The 20,176-nt window shown below is 36.2% G+C and overlaps 1 protein-coding gene across 2 annotated transcripts in view; it reads right to left on the bottom strand.

The window, feature by feature from the left end:
* The window catches only part of LOC131078489 (amino acid transporter AVT6A), a 32,213-nt gene extending 20,847 nt beyond the window's left edge, over positions 1–11,366 (bottom strand). For both annotated transcript variants that reach the window (XM_058016198.2, XM_058016199.2), the window contains exons 1-2: positions 10,862–11,366; positions 10,673–10,753 (exon numbers count right to left, since the gene is read on the bottom strand). The gene's annotated coding sequence lies outside the window, so the exon portion shown is untranslated. The remainder of the gene's footprint in view (positions 1–10,672; positions 10,754–10,861) is intronic.
* Between the last annotated feature and the right edge of the window lie 8,810 nt (positions 11,367–20,176).

The following is a 20,176-nucleotide window of genomic DNA, read 5'->3' as shown; positions in this document are numbered from 1 at the left end:
ATTTCGCACAGTCCTCTTCTATATTTCGCACAGTCCTCTTCTATATTTCGCACCTTTAGTTGAAGAGCTATTTTGCTGATTGCATAAGGAATTGAATTATTGATTTGAGTTTGCATTTGATCTTTATTTATATGAGCTCTTAACCCATATAACCCAAGTTGGCCTTAATGCATTTTGGCGCCAATTTGATTTATTGTGGCGTGGTACATATTTAGTGTGGCGTGGAGATATGGGGCTGGTCCTGTCTTGGGGGCATGTTACCCTTTTAGGATAGGACCCAGTCCTATATGGGTTCAGATGTTGCCTTAAGGCAATCCGAACCCTCTTACCTAGTTATAAACAACAGGTCGGCCAAGTAGCATATAAAAGTTTTTAATTATTTCTTATTTCCTTGTCCAAGGCGAGTGCCCAGCTTAATGAGGTCAGCCCTAGCAAAGGAATTTTTATTTAATTTATTTGCAACCCAAGTTAGGGTGCACCTCTCAAGTGAGTCATTCCACATTAAAATGATATTTAATTGCATTTTTTAATTCCCATTATTGGGTCGGCTTCAAGAGGGGGGTCAGCCACATCAATAAAAAATCTTTTGCAATTTTGTACTCCACATTAAATATGTAGTTTTTTATCCTCCTTGCTCGATGAGATCTCAATAATAGTGCCATAAATTTGGCACAAGCTAACCTCCATAAAATATGCCACGAAATGCTCTTTGACATCAATGACAATAATCCAACAAGAAGATTGAGCATACCTTTAAATTTAGTGACTTTGGGGGTCTTATAAAGACATTGGGGTAAAGAGGAAGAACACAAACAAATTGGGACCAGGGGAGACGCGGAAAATAGGAAATGGGCAACTTGGTCCATAACCTAGATTATTACAAAATGAGGACATGACAAATCTGCTCTGCTCAAAATTGCTTGCTCTCAAGCAATGAAAATCTAGATGTCTCAAAACTCCTATCTTTTTCCAATAAACACCCATTATAGGTAGGTTCTTCCCATGAACTACCTGATTTGTGATGGCTCCATGTCCCAAAATTTCCATCCTTGCAAAGATGATGGCATCTATTACCCATATGAGCGACACTCTTCTACCTTCTTCTAGGTAAAACCACTCAGGCCCTGCTGATTTATGTTCTGAAAGACACTCCCTCTAAATTCTTGCTATCCAATTATTCACCATTTTTGTTTGTACTGCAGCTAGTAGCTAATAACTTGAGTTGGGGCTGAGTTTGGCACCTATCAAATGGGATAATCATTGCCAGATGCAATTGATAAATCTGCTATCTCTATCATTGGCAATATTTCTAGGCAACACGCATATCCTAATCACTTGCAAAATTAATTTTTCCTTGTGCTATGTGTTGAATTCATGGTACACATACTCATTTATCTTATCCACAACAACATAGATGTAATCCTTACCGTGCACCCTAGCAAAAATTCTAAAGGAATCTATGAACACACTTTCCCAATCTTGATGGGAGATAAGTGAAGGATGCAATAAGCTTGGACAAAGGACATGTTCTCATTCAATTTGGTAGTAGGTAGTACACTCGCGAGTATGTTGGATAATACCTGTTGTGACCTTTTTCACACATCGCCCCATTGCAAATGGGGACCCTCTCTTTTCCTGCTTTCTAGGGTTTTGTTAGTGTCCTATGACCTTTTGCTGCAGTTTTACCAAGCCTTGTCCAGTTTAGAGCATTTCAGGCCCTGACGATTGAAAGTTAGTTTTTGCAAGCTATGTGATTCCGGAATGCGAACACCACCAGAGTGCTTAGAGAGGCCAAAGGACGAAGATCGCAATTGATTTGGATGAATTTGGACAACTTTCTATTTTTAGAAAGTTTGCCTTTTTGCTTTTTTTTAGGAAGTTTCATTTTTGGCATTTTTAGCCCAATCCTCAGTATGGCTATTTTTAGAAAGTTTTCCCTATTTTTTAGGGATGTCTACTTTTTGCTTTTTCGGAATGGGAACCTAGGGTTTGCACTTGTACCACTGACCAGCTTCGACCGAGACTCAAAAATTCCAAGTTTTGACCTAAAAAGCTAAATCCCTAGATTTTAGGCTTTTTGCTTTTTCGGGATGCAAACCTGGGGTTTACACTTGCACCACTGACCAGCTTCGACCGGGACTCAAAAATTCCAAGTTTTGACCTAAAAAGCTAAATCCCTAGATTTTAGGCTTTTTGCTTTTTCGGGATGCAAACCTAGGGTTTACACTTGCACCACTGACCAGCTTCGACCAGGACTCGAAAATTCCAAGTTTTGACTCAAAAAAACCGAATCCCTACATTTTAGGGGGCGTGATGCCTCAGATGATCCACCTAGGCATGGATTTCAAATTTTAAGTTAATCTAGTTAAATTTGATTAAACTGTGAAATTTTGAAATTTTTCTAAAAATTGGTTGTCTGGAATGTCATCCTAATCCTAAAATTTGACTAAGTCTGGAAAATTGGAGAATCCTCCAAAAACTAGATTTTGCATTATTAGTCCTAGAGGCTCGAAACCACTCTCAAGCTTCCTGACAATATATATGAAATATAACACTTATACTTAAATGTTATATTTCATATATAGTCCGCCCTCTTGAAGAGCAAAGGTCTAAAAGTCTGCCCATGTTGGAGATGTCTAAAAGTCCGCCATGTTGGGAGGTAAGGACATCAAAACTCCACCCAAGCATGTCAATTGGTGGTCATGCCTCTTAAACTCCGCCCTATGCCTTGTGGAGTGAGAAAAGAAGATGTGGGAGCACTCTCCAAAGTTTGCCCAGCCTAAAGAGGCCAAGGTGGTCAACATTCTAAAGTCCGCCATAGGCTAGGAGGGTTATGTAGAAGCTATGCTTAAAGTCCGCCCAAGGTGGAGAGCCTTCTAAAGTCCGCCCAAGGCTATAGAGGTCATGTGGGAGCACTCACCAAAGTCCGCCAAGGCTAGAGAGGTCATGGGGGAGCTAACACCAAAGTCTGCCCAAGGTGGAGAGCCCTCCAAAGTCCGCCCAAGGGGAGGTTGCTTGAAGTCCGCTTAGGGGATGGGTTTGAAGTCCACCAAGGTGGGAGCCTAGCCTAAAGTCCGCCAAGGTTGGGAGGCTAAGGAGGAGGAGTGATAGAAGTCCGCCCAAGTTGGGGACACCACCAAAGTCCACCCAAGATGGAGGTCATGTAGAAGCCCCCTCCCAAGTCCGCCAAAGTAAGAGAGCAAGGTAGGAGGTGCCAAGTTTAAAGTCCGCCAAGGGTAAAGAGAGCTATGAGGAGGGACCTTCAAAGTCCGCCCCATGCCTTAGCCAAAATTTTGCCTTGATGGAGAGCCATGAGGAGAGACCTTCAAAGTCCGCCCCATGCCTTAGCCAAAAATTTTGCCTTGAAGAGAGCCATGAGGAAAGGTCTCCAAAGTCCGCCATACCTTGAAGAAGATGGAGATAAATTTCAAAAGTCCACCTAAGCATTGAAAAGTCAAACAAAATCAACAAGATGCCAGTGATGTCACAAAATCCACTGAGATTTCAAATTTAAATCCAAAATGAAGAAAATATCTAAGGATTATTAAAAATCCTCGAAATAAATCCAAAATAGAAAGTTTTCAAAAGGAGAATATTGGAAGATTGATAAGGATTTCGAACTTAAATCCAAAATGGAAAGTTTTTTTAAAGAGAATATTGGAAGATTAATAAATATTTTGAACTTATAGCCAAATTGGAAACTTTTGGAAGATATTTTCTTCGAATTTGGAAACATGACAACACTTTCCAAAAGAATGAAGTTAAAATTGGAAACATGATTTGGAAGATTTTAAGGGTTTCTGATTGAGGATTTAACTTTATTTACAAATACTTCGTTGTAAACTTCATTTCTACACCAAGAAGTTCGAAAATATTAAGGAGAGCATAGTAAAATACTTTCAGTTTGGAGTTCATCTGGAGAAAGTTTTGGATATTGCTGGAAGTTGGATAAACTTTTTTGACAAAAGTTTCACAGATTTTTGGAGAAAGACAACCGGTATAAAGACGAATTATTGAATCTCCCCTGAATTTTTGAGTATTTTTGAAGGTGAAATTAAATTCATGATGCAGATTTATGTATTTTCTGAGTTTTTCCAGAGTTTAAGAAATGATTTTTAGTGAATTTGTTCGAATTTCTAAGGGAGGAAAATCATTTTTTTTGGCTAAGTATAAGAAATTTTCGGAGTTATAACACTTGGTGTTGGATTGTGATCACAGTTATCTTGAAGGTTGGAGAATTTACATGTGAAAATCCCATTCTCATGGCTAAGTATGAAAATGAAGTGAAATTTTCCAAACACTTAGCCGTTCGCAGCCTCGATTTTCTTTAATCCAAGATAGATTTCTAACTTATTTTCCTTTGGTTTTATAGGTCGCAGGAGGAAATAGAAGCGGGATCATCATAGAGATCGCAGTTGGAGTTTCAAGCCAAACGAAAGATTGAGGACAAGTTCACAGGCAAGGTTCATCCGAGCATGATGATAGCCAAAATTTGTGGGAAATGTTTCACAAAGAAAATTCCAATTTCCTCAATTATGATGAAGGCATGTCAGGGTATCGAGAAGAAGGACATGATCACAGCAAATGCCTGAACAGCTTGATCCCATCATTTCATATTTGCAAGGGGTTACCCAGAGCTTTTTAACCCTCCTCCCACGCAACATAAATTGGCAGCTGAAGGCAAGATTGTCATAGAAAACACAAATGGAGTTTCGAGCCAAATTCAGAATTGAAGACGGGACCATGAGCAAAGTTCGTCCGAGTATAGAGGGCCAAAATTTGGCTAACTATGAGAAAAACTTCACGAGGGGATTTCTTCTCCAAATTCAAGGCACTTGAAAGAATCTCAAGGCATCAAGAAAGAAAAGTTCTCAGACTTGGTGAAAATATGGAAAAGTAAGATAAACTTCCAACTTCTTGAAGAATTTCATCTCCTGAAGGAATAAAAAAGGACAAGCTCCCAAGCAGAATCAAATGGCGACAAGAAGGAATCAAATTTCCATACTTAGACTATTTCTTGACACAAATTGGAGAATTCAAGAAAGACATCCAACACGTTGAGGTGGCACCTCGTCATTTTCCAACCAATCAAATCGCTCCAAGTCAGCATGTCCAGGTTCGATGAACCTGACTTATCCAGAAGCTTCTAGAAGGGCACACTTCACAATGCAACAACCTTCTATTTTCATTGATGGTTCATATTTAGAAAGAAGGACAAGTGTCCCAAATGTAATTAGTCGAGGGTAGTTAGTTTTGGGAAACCCTAATTAGGGTTTGTAGCTTTCAATCTTGGCCCTTGATCACTGTTCGATCTCGACCATTCATTGATTTTTGAAAAACTATATAAAGTTGCCTCCTCTCATTTGGAGGGTGTGAGGTTTTTGATGTATTGTTGCTTAAGGTCATTTCCAGATGATATATTGCATGTGCGCTGCTTTGTAATCTCTATTATTTGAATGATTTGCATGGTTTCAATTGCCTCAACACTTAGTTAAAATTAATCTAGATTTGCTTTCATTGTTGTTAATTTGAATGAAGGATTCGATAAGTGTCAATTGATGGTGTATCTCCGCTCACACTTTTGGTAAATGGATGATTTCCATCTTGCCGTGTAAAGTTAGTCTAAGCCCATCCCCTGTGCATCCCAACAACTCGATCATAAGCACAACCCATTGAAGATTGCACCGGCCTCGTGTAGTTGTCCCTAGTGTGGCGAAGCAAGGTTTGGTTTCTCAAGAGCACCCAGTTGATACCGTCTCCAGAGTTCGTAGGATTAGATTAGCCTTCTTAACCCTATCCTTTTCCCCCTTCCTTTTGAAAGTCTAAATCCCAAAAAAAGAAGAGCCTAAAATTGCTAAATCCATCTAAGTCCAGCAGTTCAAGATACTTGTCAAACGTAAGTCCCCCTTGAAATTTCAGCATACACTACCCAAGAAGCTATTCCACTAAAGTCGCTTGTTCGCACATATAGACCTTGGAATCAGTAGTGATTTTTCAGGAGAGGATAGAATACCTTCGCGTATCCTATTCTAATGTTTGGTAGATGATAAAACAGACACCAACAATACCCTCCTTGAAGTACTTCCAAATAGATATCTTTCCCCTTGTCTTGCAAGTTTTATCAAATCTAGAGTGCCCTACTATGACTGTATCATGCGACTCCTTCAAAACTTTTGATTCATCTCAAAATCAAATACAAGAGATACTTTGAAGTTATATCTAGTGAGATCATTTGCTCTCATTTGATTATCATCCTTCTCCCTTTTGGCTAGGGTATTAACTTCAAATGTACTCTTGGCATTTTCTACTCTAATAAAATCCTACCAATCACCACACATGATATAGATAAAATAGGGAGTGGGCATTCTACGAAAGACATCAAAAACTACATTCCCTTTTCCCTAAATATTAGAGTCAACATTTGGGTTTTTCTTTACCCAAATCGATTTTGGCAATTTGCAATCCCCAATTCTTAGTCCTCATGATGTCGTAGGCTTATGCTATGCTACCCTAATATTATAACATATTGATAAACCGGAATTAGATGATATACCGAGCCAAAATAATAATGCAAATCCAATTTGTTAACCTTCCACAAACACTTATTATTTGAATAACATTGTAGGCATTGGAATTCACTAAAATCTTAGATAACTCAATTTAAAAACTATTATTTGTGCATCAGCAATATCATCACATTTGAACAGCAAATGACAAATAACTCCAATCTTATTAAAATGAACAACAAATAACCAAAGTTACAAGGTATTCCCTTAAGGCCTTCCGCACCTATACCGGGTATGTCTGAGTACAGGTTCATCCAAGAGTACGCCTGGGTATGCACAGGGTATGTACTCGAGTATCCTAGGCATACCCAAGGTACCCAAAGGTGCTGAGCACCAAAAAGTAACAAAAAAGATATCTTTTAACATTTGTTTTGTATCCAAAACCCATAAAACACCACTAAAAGCATCATTTCACCCAATACAAAGATCATTTTGCTCTCTTCACTCTCTCTTTTCTCATTTTGGCATTTTGAAGGGCAGCTGATATATATTATATGGCATATGACGTAATATTGAAATTCCGAACTATCAATTGGCATTTAATATTTATCTTTATCACTACCATTTTGGCATTTGGCATTGATCAATGATAAAGTATCATACTGTCAAATTTATTTTGTTTTACACTGTACCCAAATAAACCATAGCTAAGGAAATAAAAATTGCCATACCAGCATACCCGTACCCATACCGGCAACTTAGCAAATAACAAATGTAAATCCTCATCTGTATCTTATTTATTAATGGTTATATTACATTCAAATAGCTTTGCAATATCAATGATTGCAACAACAAATTCATGCCAACAACAATGGCAAATTGGATTATCATAATGCATATGGAGTCCATGTCTAATGAAGCTCAATTACAACCTATATATGAGATCATCCTCCGAAATCACTAGGATTTTTATTATAGGATCCCCACAATTGAACACAGTTACTCAAAACAGATTCTTAAAGGAATTGATTAAGTGTGGATGATGCCCCCTGAATAGATGCGTTCACCCTTTTATATCTGTCACGACTATAATTGGTCGGCCACAATGTAAATCTACAACTCTGAATTTGATCAATAATTATGGGCAAGAAAAAGTCCCACTTTTGAAAGTTATACCGCAAAAACTGACCATTAAAGATGTTATGTGTTATGTTGAGAAGGATGGAAATATCACAAGTCAGGACGTTAGGGGTCAAGCAATGGTCGTGCTGGTAAAGATATGTTCAAAAGTCTGGCAAATACAAAGAAAAGCAGGCCAAGGATGGAAAGTGTGACAGGGTGAAGAATTTTGAAAGTTCGACGGGGACCAAGGAAAGGTTGGACTTAGACGGGAAACCATGCTTGGATGGGGAACTCTGAAACTCTGACAACTGAGAAACACTTGAAAGATTGAGCATGTCTTGAAACTCAAAGACTTAGTGGATCTTATACAGACAGTGGGGGAGAAAAAGGAAAGCACTCACACACACAAAATGGGGCTAAGGGAGATGTGGTAAAAAGGAAATAGGCAATTTGGTCCATAACCTGGATTGTTACAAAAATAGGATATGACATAATCCTTGTTGCTGCTTGGTACTATTGAGGACCTCATAATGGCCTTGCTCTTTCCTTGAACTGCTGAATACCCTAAAATAAACTTGATGCCGCCCTGTCTTACTGAATATAATAGAGGGTTTTTGTTCTCACGAGAGCCAATGTGGAAAAGCCTGAGGATTTCAACTCAAGCAACAAGCTGCTGTAGCAGCGTCCAATTTTTGTATATAGAATGAAGTTTTTGTGTTTGTAATAATCAACGATGCCTTTCCTCTTCTCAGTGCTACCTATATAATCTTCAACTCAAATGATCCACACATTATGGTAATTAATCCCAGATTCGATGCTCGCTAACTCACAAACACTCCCCAAGAATTAAGGTAGATAACTAACTGCCTGAATCCTTATTTAATTGATGATGATTCCTTATTTAAATGAAGATAACTAATAGAATAACTGCAGCATCCCTTATTTAACTAACAAGTAAAACTAGCTGACTAACTAAAAGACCAACAAAATCTAACAGCTGACAGGATCCAGTCAACCCCAATCCATGTCAACTACCAACAACTCTGTGTATGCAAATTATAGCTGATTTAATGCCTCTAAGTAGAAAGGCACATATCTTGGCTGTGATGGTTTTTTTAAGAGCGCACCTCTATTTAACTAGCTATTTTTCCTTAAAAGTAATATAATTCAAATTTGCATTGCCCATTGAAGCAACAAAGGCAGCAAGCCAATTCAGGCAGAAGTGAATTCTATCAATTGAAAATGGAGTTTCCCACTCATGCTGAAAACCTTAAGGTGCACATGACTGGTGGATTAGAGAAGATTCCTTCATCTGTAGAGGGTAAGGATAGTGCTGAGAACAGTGAACACGCCAAGGATCTGCAAATGAAACCTGAGGCTGAAACAGACCCACTGATACCAAGACCACAAGTACATGTGGCCCCTGCCATTCCTAGCAATTGGGCCGTTTGGACAAGATCATGACATGGCTGGGAAAACTGTGCATGTAAAACTTGGATCTCAAGGCAATTGGAAACATGTAGGTAATACGCAAAAGGATTTTGCAGTCTTTGGCAAGGCAAATGCACAGGACACTTAGTACCCCCTATTTTGGAAAGCATCCAATATTAACTCTTGGTTGCAAGTTTCTACATGAGGAGGAAAAATTTATAAAGAGAGAACCAATTGTAGATTTCATGCTTTCTGGCCAAATCTTCAAGCTTGGATCAGGAAGAGTTCGGCAGAAAATCTGAAGGTAATATGGACATCCTCTCAAGTGCTCAAGGCTTTTCTGTATTGCTATGTGAGAAATTAGAGGATCGAGCATATATTTTAGAAAATGTGATGTGGTTTTGAGATAAGTGTGTTTTGCTTGTAAGGCCATAGTTTCCAGCTTTTAATCCAATGACACACATTATCATTAATGCTTGTTTGGATCAGGCTCCCGTATCTCCCCCTACAGTTTTGGGTGGATGCTTGTTATAAGGAATAGGAAACATGATAAGGAAATTTTAACCCATTGATCCAAATACAAATGATTTAATATATTCTATACTAATAAGATTTAAAGTAGAATAAGATATCTCAAAGGGGCTTCCGGATCACATATGGTTAAAGGTGGAAGATTGGATAAGGATGCAGGTTATTGATTCTGAAAAGATTCTGTTCTGTTGCAGAAGATCTGAAGATGCTTTCAGGTGTGTCACATTGCTGCGGAGCACAATAGAGGAAGACCTAAATCATTAAAGCAGGCAACATGGTCGCAAGGGCCTGGCTACTTTCATCTTCGGTTACTAAGGCTATCGGGAGCTCTTTTGAGAATATGGAGGATACAGTAGTGACAGATGGGTTTCCCTCACCCACTAAACACTAGAGATAGTTTGCACTAATTCCTCTCAGCAGCAAATCTCAGATGAGATGAAGAAAGAGAAGCAAAAAAAATTGGTCAATTTGACCAATACAAAAGAGGTGCAGGAGAAAACATCTTCAAGTAATAGTTTGCAACAAGTGCTAAGGCCGAAGCTGCCCAAACAGCCTCCGGGACGATTCTCTGCTTTTGGATTAGCTAAAGATTTATCAAATGAAGAGGAAGGGAGTGTTGATGAAAACTAACAGTAGTCTTCGTTAGCAGTAATCTGTCAATCCTACTCGTAGTCATGCTATACTTCAGAGGAAGCCGAGGCTGTTAAGGATTGGACAGAAGACAAGAATAAAAGGAAACATGTTAAAAGACAAGCTATTTGTCATAGAATCTCAGATCACATAATAAGAAAATTAAAATGTATGCCTTTTTCCCCAACCTGTTTAACCAGGGGTGGCTGATTCAGAAGCTCTTAATTAGTAGATTTTGTAGATGTTGTTGGGTTGGAACCCAATGTATAGATCCTCAATCCTATTATTGAAAAGCAAATATAATTCGAATTTCTCTCATAAATGGAAAAAAAATTAAGAGTAAAAATTTCAGATATCTCTTGTGCAAACATTTTCATGGCCTTCCAGTCAAGTATACAGTCTTATTACCGCAACACCATCACATATTTCCTTCAAATGCTCGGAATACATACCTTTCACAGTCTCCAAACGGCACCCAAATCTATTTTTTCATAAATCCTGTCAACTTCTCTTAATAGCTTCCAACACACATCCTGCAAAACCGATGCAAACATTCTATAAAAGAGCTTATAACAAATTTCATACACACTGGATTCTCATTCCAAATTATATAAAGAGAAAACAGGCAAAAAAACACATACCCTTCAACTGAATTGAGACTAAAACCAAAGTTGGTATAGCAGGCCCTCACTTCTATTTTGGGGCAAATTTCTTACAGTTTTGCCTGTATAGATTCGGCAAATCAGAGTAGTTTATTTGTATTCGCTGGTTTCAGGTTGCTTAAGCATTTCTATCCAACACGGAAAAGCCGCAAAAACCCAAAAAGAACTATGTGGGCCCTGTGATTGGCAAACCACAGGACAGGAGTGAATTCAGGTGTCGCTAGATTTTCGTAATGATTGAGTAATAATTACTGGATTGAACAAAGCATCTGACCTGTGCGTTTAACAATGGTTACCATTTTGGAATCAAGGTATAATTTATAATTTCTATAGCAAAGTTCTGGAGGAGATGCACTGCAGAATTTGTGACACCAGAATTTGGTGTCAGGAAGATTCAATTTGGCGCTTAGTAGGAAACCAACCATTCGAGAATTATTTTCCGTTGCGTATGAGACAACGGCTCTATAATATAGTATTGCATCAAATGTTCTTGTTACGAACAATTTAATAGTTTTTCCGATTATTTTTATATACAAGCACTCATTATGATTTCTATTTACTGCTGTCAAGGCAGTTTTATGTTTTGATTAGTTTAACCAAACACACAATTAAAAAAAAAAAAAAAAAAATTTAAATAATTTAAAAATTTATTTTTCTATTTTCTTATTCATTATAGTTTTTTAAAAAAAATCAATTTTTTTTAAAAAAAATCACAACTTTATCCATTTGATTTAAATGTGACATCATATAAGAAGCCAAAATAAATTACATCCAACTTTAAAACTTTCATATGAATGGGATTTTTGGCATATTGAAGTATAGATGATTTAATTGGGTATTTTTACTTCTAGAATTTTTTTTAAATAATTGGTTGAGGAAAAAGATTAGTAAGCGTTCATGTATTAACAATCTTCCTTAATAGTGGGAAAGCTATTATATTAATACAAGTGAAGAGAAAACTTTTTAAAATTAAAAATTAAAAAATTAATGTGCATGGTTCGTAGATCCCCACTCAAGCACTCAAATTAGAATGTTCATAGAAGGGAATCATGGGATTATTGCCAAATGCAAAGTAAACTATAATATTGTGGTGCTAAAATTAGTTAGTATTTAATTTTTTATTTATTTTGAAGAGTTTTTCTTTTAGATCAAATGATCATCAAAATTATATAAATAAATATGATGTTATACATTATAAGAGCTACCTTAAATCACTCCTAACCAATATCTATTTAATAATTTTTAAAAACATTGATCATCACATCATGAATTTTTCTCTCTCTCCCATCCCCATTCTCTCTCTCCATATCTCCTTCCATCTCCATCTCCATATCTCTATTTCTCACTATCATTCTCTCTCTCCATATTCCCCTCCATCTCCATCTACATATCTTTATTTCCCACTCTCATGTTGTCCCTCCATATTCCCCTCCATCTATATCTACATATCATATTCCCCTCCAACTCCATCTACATATCTCTACTTTCCTCTCTAACTTTCTCTAACTTTTGGCAATAACCAGACACATCGTGTCCCTTGTTTTTTAAGTAGCAATCACATGTGGTGTGTAAGGGTACATCCAAGAGGTGTGGAAGGTCACTTTGGGATCAACTAGGGACTCGGGAAAATGTTTGTCCTTTTTTTATTAATATATTTATGCAGAAAATGAGGTCAATTGGTAGGTCATTTAGCAAATAATATTGTTTGGGAAACAAAAGTCTCAATAAAGAAGTGATATCTTCAAATCAATTATCCATCCACTTACAGCAATTCAAAGACAACTAAAAAAAAATCTTTAAATTAGTAAGATACTCAAGCTACATTACCAATAGGCTCGTGTTATGTTTGAAATAGGGAGAGAGGGAGAGAGAATGAGAGATGGAGATAGAAAGAAGAAGTGATATAGGTGGGAAGATCTAGAGATAGAGATAGAGGGGTAAGTACATAGAGAATATATGAGAAAGAGGTAATGTCATAGTGATAGAGGGAGGAAGAGTGAGAGAATGAAGGTGATAGTGACAACTAATAGAAATATGTATAGAGAAAGGGAGATAGATATGGAGAGGGGGAAAGATAGAGATAGAGATAGAGATGGGGAAGGTGAAATAGGGAATGTGTGCACAAAGTTGAGTCCCACTTAGGGGGAAGTCCACGCATTGGGAAACCTGTCGCTAGGAACGGGGCCCCAAAGCAAAATAAATAATGGGGCCCCATTACGTACGGGTCCTAGACCATAATGGGACCCCATTATGTAAACGTAACAGGGTCTCATTTACATAATGGGGCCCCATTATGTAAACGTAATAGGATCCCATTTTCTAAAAGTATTTTTTCCCCATTTTTATTCTCCTCAATTTCATTTTTCCCTCATAGTTCTAGGCACAAAAGGAAAACCAAAACGGGGGCCCATGTTTTCTACCGACTTTCTAGCTCCCACCACCATCCTTTGTACGCCAGTTTTTGCCTTCTTGACATTTTAAATTTTTCTTGTGTTTTGTATCTTGTTTTTTCTATTATTTAAGTTTTTTTATAAATTAGGGTTTAGGGTTTGTATTTTGTAATCTTGACCTAAATTAGGGTTTGCAGTTTTTTTTAATATATGTGACATTGTAACCTTTGACACCAATGACTATCATGAGTAAATAAATGAAGTCATGACATGAAAAACAAGATACTCATGGTCTTAAAGAATGATGCAATAGGTATATACCTCTAAAAGGAAACATGACCATCCAAATAGAAGACAGATTAGAGGACTTGAAAAATATAGGCATTAATTTACAAACTCCAAATGGATAAAGATATGTGAAGAACAACCTTAAATCTATTTTAAAGAGCATGAAAACATTCACAAATATGTGAAAGGTATAACATAAAACAAAATATTGTATAAATAGTAGTTCATATGTGATGAAGATGTACCTAGTGATGATGAGTGACAGTAAGGAAAATATGTGTGCATGGTACAAAGAGGATGATATTAACATATATGAAAGCAAAATCTCATGAATGTACATTGAAATTAGAAAATGAAAATAAAGGGTTAGCATGGTGTGTAGTGTCCCTCCTAGACTCACATTTTGATTTATGCGTCTATAGACCTATTTAGACATATGGATGATGTTTTGATGATTACTTATGACTATTCTATTTAGATGATATTGATGGTGCTAGGTACTTTATATGGACATATGCTATTTGGTGATTCATATGATTGATGATACATTCTAGATTATTTGATGGATGGATTATATGCACTTAATATTTCTATGTGGATTATATGATATATGATGTTATGACGATCCTAACCCCGATTTCATGATTATGGTTTCATGAGGTGTATTGATGATTGTTATTGCGTGATTATCTTCGTGAAAGGGACGATGCCTTATCACTCATTGCAAGCATGATAAGGTGTTGTGACTCTCTTTTCACTTGCATGTTTATCATTATGGATATATGTTGTATATGTATCGTATTGTGGTTGCACGATTTCAGGTACCAAACATCGACTCCACCTGGTCCCACAGGTCTGAGTGTGTTATGTCCCAACGGCAAGTTGTTGGAGATGGCATGAGTTTACCTCACTAACTCTAGGCCTAGTTGTTCACCTTGTTGGTCATGTTGTGGCGTAAGTGGTGGTTTGTCTTGCATCAGCATTTCCCTTTCATCGGGTTGCTTGAGTATGTGAGTGTATGATTAATATTTAATTAATTAATGGGATATGTAATTTATTAATGTTTAATTTAATTTATTCTATAGTATGATTCTTGTTTATTTATTTGGTTATTTTATTAATTGATAATTATTTATTATTAAGGTTATTTAATTAATTTATTTGATTTATTGTTTAATGATTTATTTATTGTTTTATTATATATTCATCGATTTAATAATTATTTAATATTCATGTCACGAATATGCTTTTATATTTATTTATTAATTAATTGCTATTTGTACAAGTCTTTTATTTATTCATTGTTAGTGGGATTTGATTTATTATTATTATCATATTTGTATTAGTATTGTTACATTAGTATTGTTTGTATAAACAGAAATAATATAAAGTTTACCTACCCTTGCGTTTGATTGGTTAATATCAAATGGGTAAGTAAATAATGGTTGCCTCGAATTTTGTAATGTTAGGTATGGTATATTATTTTTCCGAATTTTCTAATTGGTTGGAAGCATTATGTGAATGTTGTCGGATTACCATCCGAGTTGCGATTTGTAATTTGTATCTGATTTTGATTGGGAGCTTGGATTTAAATATTGGATTGCTTAGTGTTGGATTGTTGCTCTTCTTCGAATCTACCATTATTGGATTGCGATTTCCAGGTTGGCTTCTTGATCTCTCAAATTTGCTTTCCGGAAAGATATTGTCTGCATTGTGTTTGCTCAGAAATTGTCTTCCAGTTTTGATTAAAGATTGCTTGGGTGATTTAGAATTGATTTTAAGAATTAATTTTTAATTTTGAAACTATTTAGAGGAAGGGATTTGGCATGGGATTTGATTTTCTTGGAATTTTGGATGTGACTGCTGGGAATGGCTTTCCTGTATCTTTCCTTGTTTTGATCTTATTCTCAGATCCTTGTGTTATTATTATAATCATTAAGATTTGATCTATGTTTGTTTTTTTCATAGTTGCATTCTACATCTTCCAGGCCCAGTGATTGTATTTTGTCATTGTGGAGGAATCTCTAGTTATCGGGTGTTTAGTTTTGGTTCACCTGTGACTTGCAATCTCTGATTGTGTTCCTTGTGATGGTTTTGGATCTTATTTGGGGCTTGGATGGCCTTATTTATATATCCTTGTACCTTTCATTTCATTATTGTATCCCTTATAGTCTCTGTGAGAGTTGGGTATGTTTCTATGCACTTTTGTGTGTAGTCTTGAACATGAATCTTGGTCAAACTCTTTTAGAATATTTATGATACTTATTTAGAATGTTTTCTTAGTGTTTTTTAACTTTTCCACACCTTCTGGGATCGTAACTTAGTCAATTGGTGAACCTAGGAACCAAACTAGGCATTTTCATCAAGTTCTTGGTCCATTTTATGATTGTTTTGGTCTTCGTTTCATATGCACAATTTTGAGTTTCATATGCACAATTTTGAGTTTCATATGCGCAATTTTGTGTTTCATATGCATGATTCTATGAGTCATATGTGAAAATATATGAGTCATATGCACAACTCTATGAGTCATATGCGCAATTTTATGAGTCATGTGCATGATTTTGTGAATCACATGCTAATTTGCAGTTTTTAGGGTTTTCGAGATCTGGGTTTTGTTAGTTTGATTTTGGAGTCCTTCTAGAGGCTTTGCATGATTGATTTGAGGTTCTCAGTGAAGTGTATTGTTCATTTGGATGCTATTATGATTTTTTATGCTCTGGTAAGTGGGTTTGACCCCTATCGTTGAGGTGATTCGATATGTGTTGTATTGCTCCAGCAAGAGGGTGCTTGATGTTGAGGTTTTATATCACGACTCCAGTGGGATGTGTTTGCCTCATTATAGAGGATTATGATGGTTTTGAATTTATCTTTGGCTCGTGATCATGTTTTGGTTCTTTGATTGATATGTGTTGGTAAAGGCTCTTGCTTTGTTTGTGGCTTATGTATCCTGTTATGATCAGTATGTTCTCAGTCATGATATGAGTACTTTTATGTCTCTTGTGAGCCCTCATTATGTGTTTAAGATGATATTCGATGTTTGTTACCCTAAGGTATTGGCATATGGTAGAGGGAGTGGGCTTTCATGTGATGACCGGGGTCAAGTGAGATAGGTTGTTTGATACCTAGACTGCCATGGCACATTGAAATTTTTCTTGATCTTAATAAGTGATAAAATTGCTAATTAAATTGATTGTGTTGGGTTTCACCTAATAAGATAATAATTGGATTGAGGCCATTGAGATGGGAAGTTAATCTCCCTTGTTCTCATGTAGGTTGAGATGGCTCCACATGTTTATTGGGGATTGTTTTACCCTTCTATATGAGAGTTGATTGTATGTATATCATGAGTAAGGATTTCTCTTCTATATGAGGATAGCATACATGATTAATATGGGTGTATGTTTACCTTCTTTGTAAGGATAGCACTAAGAGACGTGTCTATCATGGTTGGCCATATTCCCTTCTATGCGAGGATAGCATGTGATGACACTCCACTTCTACATATGACCATGTTCCTTGTGACTTGATTTGTGTTACGCCTCTGGGAGAGTTTATTGATTTGCTTCTAGCCATGTCAAGTTATTTGGTTCTTAATATGTTGTGTACCCTTGTAATGTCATGTTGAGTCCCTTGGTTGTTAGGTGTCATCCTAGGTCTTGAGTGTGAGTTGGAACCTCATGTCATCTCCTAGCACGGGGGATGGTTCCTTTGGTGAACCACATGGTCGGGTGGTTTGATGTCTTCTTCGATTGGGATGTTCTTCATTGGATGATTGTGTACGTAGATATGGATTATATTGTTCTTCATTATGCAGATGATCTATGGAACTGATTTCTATGTATTTGGGATAACATTAGACACCTAAAAATGTCTCATCAATCTTACACTAAGTATTCGTCTATTTAATTAAGTAATTCTCTAGTTATTTAATTAAACTAACCTATTCTAATCAATTTAAATCATTATTAATTTTCCAATTTCAACTTCTGCATCATTCTAATTAATTAACCCTATCTCAATTATTTCATTTTAATTATTTAAATTAATTAATTAAATTCCACTAGTTCCCCAAATTATAATTTCAATTAATTCCATTTAGTTTCATTTCCTTTCTCCCAAATTCTAATTCCAATTAATTTCATTTCCTCCAAATTCACATTTCACCAAATCTGAAATTCAATCAATTTCATGTGCATTTCAACATTCAAAAGTCCAAATTCAAATCCAAATTGAAAATGAGAATCAAATACAATTTCAAAATCCTACAACACATGCTAAAATCAGAATTGATTGATCAAATTAGTTATCTAATCAGTTAACTCATTTAACTCATCAATCATCCTTTTTAACTCTCAATCACCTTTTCTGACTAATCCATCTAATTAGTCATCTCCCTAATCAATCCAGTCAACTAGCTAGTCAATTCAGTCTATTGATCAATCAATTGAGTTCACTAGCCAATATATTTAGTTCACTCTCTAATCTATTGAGTTAACAAATAAATCGACTCTGTTAACTGATCAATCTAAATCATTTAAGTTCTATTTCTCATCCCCTGTTGTGTTGAAAATCTATAAATTCAACCTCATTTTCTCAATTTAAGCTAGAGAATAATAGTCTTCAAAGCTATTGTCCATCTAATGCAGGAAATCAGTACAATACCTGAGAACCACCTACATCAACAATAATGGAGAAGAGCAATCGACGCCTTGCTATGTCAATTGAGGGAGTTTTAGATAGATCTTTCTTTCATTTCAATTGATTTTTCATCATTTCCATTGTAATTTGGGAGTAATATTAATTAGATTAGAGTTGTGATTCACTCTTTGATATCTGATTATGCAATTTGCACTTATTTTACCCCTAGATACATTTGGTGAACCCGACGTGAAGCACGTTAACCTTCACTTTTTATTTTGAATCATTTTACAGATCTGTACGTGCACAGGAATCCTGATTTCACACTTGCATACGCAGAAATTTGCAACTACTTATAATACTTCACAATTGCTATCACATCATTTCGCAATTGCTAAGAGAGTGTACCACAATTGCTAAAACATCTCGCAATTGCCTTAAGGGGTTGCAAAATTAAAAAGTCTTGTGTAGTTTCTTTATTGTGTAATCTTGCGTACCTAACCCAGAAAAATCATTAAATTCTGGAGATTTCATTTTCTGTGTATAAAATGTATCTATTCCAATGGCAAGAAAGGTAACATTCAGAATTTCAGGTGCAAGAAGGACAAAACAACATAGGAGAGAACAAAGAACATACCAAAGACTCCTAAAGGAAGAAAGGGAGCTTCGTGAGATTGAGGAAAAAGAGGAGATTGCCCAATACCATAGAAATATCCATTGCTTCTTAGCCAAGTACAAATTCTATGACGACATTGATGTGATGGCTCGGGTGGTGTGGGATAACATAATTGCCGAATAACTTCTCTATCTTCTGTCTTTTTTTGTTGTTTCTTAAATATTCAATTTTTAAATTTTTTTTTAACTGATGAGCAATTGATCTTATATCAATTCGCAATTGATCAGTCATTAGATTGCAATTGCTACAACAATAATTTGCATTTGATGTATATAAATTCGCATTTGCTGAGTAGTTAGGTTGCAATTGCTAGATTAGATTTTTTCCATTCTATTTTAATTTAATTCTGCTTTTTATCATAATTGCTCTCTGTCTATGAAAAGACAGAACTTTGTAACTAAGAAAAATTAGGCTGGATAGCCCACCATGTGTCTACTAATGTTATTTTCTCTGCAGGGTTAGAATAGAAAACTTCCTTTTGGTGCTCTTAAAAAGAACAAACTCAATTTCCTTTAAACTTTTCTCACACATTTCTATGAAGGATAAAACTGAACCCCATGCTTTTTTGGAGCAACATCTCCACTTAGAATAGAAAATCATTGCAATGGAAGGATAAAAAGAACTTTTTTTTTGTGTCTTCAAAGGGATATGTATTATGCTCTCCCCTTCAATGGGTGATCAGAAAACCAAACTCTCTTCTTTTATGCTTTTAGTAAATTTTTGTACTTACATCCTTTAGAAGTCCCACCCTCCCGAGTTGCCCTTAGGGTGCCATTAAGGTCGGTGAGAGGGGAACGACCTAAGTGGCAACGATTAAAGCCAAGTAGTCCAAGCAACTATAAATAAATGTATATGTGATGAAAATCATATGCGATGAGTGTTACATGTTTTCACAACAACATTATGTCTCTCCCAATGCCTATAAGGTATGTTAAAATTTGTAAAGCGTAACCTCTACAAATTGGGAGGCCTCCCTCAATGGAGTGTAAAACGTTGTTGATTGTGACCACTCAAATGGAACCCTTTCTAAACACCTTAGGAATTAGAAGCCAAACCGAGTTAGTAACCAGACACTTGGATTACGACAGTGCAAGGGTGAGGAAGAATCTGCCCCCAAGACACTCACCATATATCTCCCGGGATAACGGGCCAATTGAGGAGTAATCTTCTTTGGTCTAATTTCCAAAAAAAGAAAAAAAAATGGGCACACCCTAGGGTCTGACAGGGTTGTTTGAGTTGACGGAGTATCAAGATGTGGGTTGTGATAATACTTGTGACCTTTTGACCTTAAGAGAGTAT

This window comes from Cryptomeria japonica, chromosome 7 (genome assembly GCF_030272615.1).
Source record: "Cryptomeria japonica chromosome 7, Sugi_1.0, whole genome shotgun sequence".
Classification (NCBI taxonomy): Eukaryota; Viridiplantae; Streptophyta; class Pinopsida; order Cupressales; family Cupressaceae; genus Cryptomeria; species Cryptomeria japonica.
Note: the sequence above shows the minus strand (reverse complement) of the source record. Positions and strands in the feature narration are given on the sequence as shown.